The 3963-nt window shown below is 35.4% G+C and overlaps 1 pseudogene; it reads left to right on the top strand.

The window, feature by feature from the left end:
- Positions 1–1379: 1379 nt before the first annotated feature.
- On the top strand, positions 1380–2249 carry LOC119508309 (annotated as a pseudogene).
- Positions 2250–3963: the final 1714 nt, after the last annotated feature.

Below are 3963 nucleotides of genomic sequence, written 5' to 3' on the forward strand. Positions count from 1 at the left end.
TGAATAAGAGTTGAGAAATTCTGAATAAATACAGGTTACACTAAAGGTCCAGAATAAGGTGGAACAACCATCAAAGTAGAGCCTAAACACAAAGGCAGTCAACAAAAAAACCCAAGACAAGAAGGGGAGACTGATCTTCAAAGTTAACTTATCAAAATAATCAGATGCCTAGATATCAGCAAAAATTACAAGCCACACTAAGAGACAGGAAGGTATGGCTCAGTCAAGGAAAAAAATTAAAACTTCAGAGGAGACACAGAATTTGGAACTAATCAACGAAGTTCAAACAAATCTCCTAAATTAACTCAAGGAGATGAAGGAAAATATGGATATGGAATTAAAGATTATTAAGAAGACAATGTGTGAGTATAAAGAACTTGAAAGTTTAAAAAGAAACACAGAAATTATGGGGATGAAAAGCACTATAGTGCAGTTTAAAAATACACAGGAAGCATACAACAGCATTCTTCCGCTTCTGAACAGGCAGAAAAAAGAATCAGTGAACTATAAGACAGACAATCAAAATAATAGTCAGAAGAAAAGTTAGAGAAAAGATGAGCAGTGTCTCACGGATGTGAGTGACAGCATGAAGCACACAAACATATGCATCACTGGTATCACAGAAGAGAAGAGAAGGAAAAAAAGGCAGAAATAATATTTGAGGAAATAATGGCCCAAAATTTCCCAACTCTTATGAAAAACATGAATATACATGCCCAAGATGTGCAATGTATTCCAAAGAGAACAAACCCTAATGAACCCACTCCCAGACACTTACAGTACTAATGAGAATGTCAAATGCCAGAGATAAAGAGAGAATTCTGACAGCAGGAGAAAAGTGATTCATCACATACAAGGGATCCTCAATAAAATTCAGTTCCAATTTCTCATCACAAACCAAGGACAGGAGAAGGCAGTGGTAAGATATATTTAAGGTACTGAAAAAAAAAAAACTGCCCATGTCCCTCCCACCCCACCCCCCACACCCCACCCCCAAATTCTTTGGATAACTTCTTTATCTTCAAAATTCTTTGAAGGCAAAACTGCCTTCAAAAATGAAGGAGGGGGGAACTTCTCATCAGGTGATGGCGGTCACAAGCAACCGGCAATAAGGACAGCAAGAGAATCCAGACGCCGGAGTCTCGTGCTCCTCTCTCGCCGGGCGGTGGCCTCTTAGCGGCCACTGCAATAATTGCAGTCTTTGTTCCCTCGCCTCCTCCTTCCCGTAGCTTCAGCCGCTAACATCACCGCGCTCCAGCCAGCTCTTGCTTGGCCTGGGATCCCTCTCAGGCTTGTGCCAAGAGCATGCAGCTGCTGGGCCTGGGATTGGACTTTGCGCTGAAGTTGGAGGAGGAGAGGTGGTACCTGGGAGGCATGCGATGGGGAACTGCTGCTGTGCGTTGGGCTCCTACGCAAAGAGGCCGCGCGGCTGCAGAGTGTAGGGGGCGGCCTAGGATCCAAATATTTTAGAACATGCTGAAGAGGTGAACATTTAACTATAGAGTTTGAGAATCTAGTAGAAAGTGATGAAGGGAAAAGCCCAGAAAGCAGTCATTGGCCTCTTACAGAGGAAAAAATTGTTGAAATAAAAGAGAGGCATTATGATTCTGTTGCTGAAAAACAGAAAAATCTTGATATGAAAATTCAAAAAGAGCCTTACAAGAAGAGCAGTTAAGACTAGAAGAAGCTTTATACACTGCACAGTGTGAAGCAGCCAGGGCAGCAAAGCAGCGAAAGCTCTTGGAGCAAGAAAGGCAAGATACCATCCTTCCAACAAAAGAGAATATCAGAGTTCTGGACTAGAAGATGACTCCGAATCTTGTTTGAGAAATGTAAAGTCACAGTATGAAGTTTTTCAAAGTAGTAGACTCTCATCAGATGCTACAGTTTTGACACCAAATACAGAAAGGAGTTGTGATTTAATGACCAATACTAAATCAACTAGTGGAAATGATTACAGCACATCCTTAGATCTAGAGTGGGAAGATGAAGAAAGAATGAATAGACTGCTTCCAATGAGAGAACATCCTAAAACAGAGGAAGATATTCTTTTTGCAGCACTTAAGTGTAGCAGCAAGAAAACTGGAAATAATTCTAACTCAGCCTCTGATGATTCCAATGGGCTAGAGTGGGAGAATGATTTTGTTAGTGCTGAAATGGATAATGGCAATTCTGAGTATTCTAGATTTGTAAATCCTGTATTAGAACTGTCTGATTCTGGCATAAAGCAACCTGGTACAGATCAATAGAATCCATAGGGTAAAACTGTGAGATCCTGTTATCAGTTACTACAAATGTTAAAAATAAACTAGAATGTACAAATTGTTGTGCTGAGCCTTTTTGTAAAGGGGAGGTAAGAAACCATTTTGTAAATGTTTATTAGAAAGGAATAGGAATGATAGGACATATATGAATGGCTTCAGAATTAAGTGCAATTTCATCATTTGCCTTCTGCATTTCAAGAAAAATTATATCAGTCTCTCATGCTACTGATTAAGTTTAGCTTAATTACCTATTTTCTTTTAGCATTCTTTAGATTTTCACTTTTTAAAAAAGTTTTATTAATTTCACTTACAATGTTTTATTAAGTCTATTTCAGTATCTAAATGTAAAAATATTAAAGAATTAAAAAAAATTCTTAGCAGATGTGAAGGGATCATGAAGAGGGATTGCCAGATTCAGATGTAGAATAGGGTTTCTTTTCCAGAATTATTTATTTCTATGACATATTCAAAATTTATTGTAAGATAATTAATTTGAATAGCTGTCCTTAAAGGAATGCTAAAGTATCAGTTACTTTCCACAAATATTGTATATCCTAGTTTGATAATATTGACTGAATAGGAACAAAGGATAATATGATAAAAATAAGCTTTCAGAGTTTGGATATTTAAAGTTGGTAATAATCAAAAGTAATATTTAAGAAAATATATATATTTAATTTTCACATAATTTATATTATCACAATAAATGAATATTGACTTTAAGTTGACTTATTAAATTTCTAGACATCATTTTAAAAAATTCTATATTTCCAATGAAATTCTACATTTCCAATCTTAAATGAAAAATATTTTACACAGAACATATTCTCTGTGCATGATCTATTAGGGAAGGAAAACTAAAAAGAGATAATATGGTTCTTCAAGGTAAATAAAATCCTTTCTGGTATGAAAGGATCCATTGATACCATTAAGCTTTCCTTTGCCTTATAATACAAGGTGATTTAACAGGATGGAACTAATTATATCAATACATACAGCTACATTTTATGGTATACAATAGTTCATCTTTTCTCTAAAGTTTATGTGTCAATTTAAAAGGACAAGGATATAAAACACTCTCTGACATAATTGCTTTACTTGATTTTGTTGAGGATTGAGTATAATTTTAGTAAGCAAACAGTTTTTCCATTTTTTCCTTAGTATTTTATTTTCTTTCTCTTGCAACAATGACAGTGCATGTTCTTAAAAATATAGGAACAAATGTTGTTGGGAAAACTGGGATATCTGCATGCAAGATAACGAAGTTGGACTCCTACTTCACACCATATGCAAAAATTAACTCAAAACGGATCAAAGATCTAAATAGAAGAGATAAAACCACAAAATTCTTAGAAGATAATACAGGAGCAAATTTTCATGATTTGGAATTCAGCAATAGATTCTGAGATATGACACCAAAAAGCATGAGCAACAAAGAAACAATAGATCAATTTGACTTCATCAAAATTTAAAACTTTTGCAAATCAAGGGACATCAAGAAAGTAAAAAGGCAGTCTACAGAACAATAAAAAAATAGTTGTAAACTATGCATTGGATAAGGGCTTAATATCTAGAATACATAGAGAACTTTTACAACACAAAAACAAAAGATAAACAACCCAATTAAAAAACGAGCAAAGGACTTGAACAGACATTTTTCCCTAGAGGATTTACAAATGGTCGATATGCACATGAAAAG

This window comes from Choloepus didactylus, chromosome 13 (assembly GCF_015220235.1).
Source record: "Choloepus didactylus isolate mChoDid1 chromosome 13, mChoDid1.pri, whole genome shotgun sequence".
NCBI lineage: Eukaryota > Metazoa > Chordata > Mammalia > Pilosa > Megalonychidae > Choloepus > Choloepus didactylus.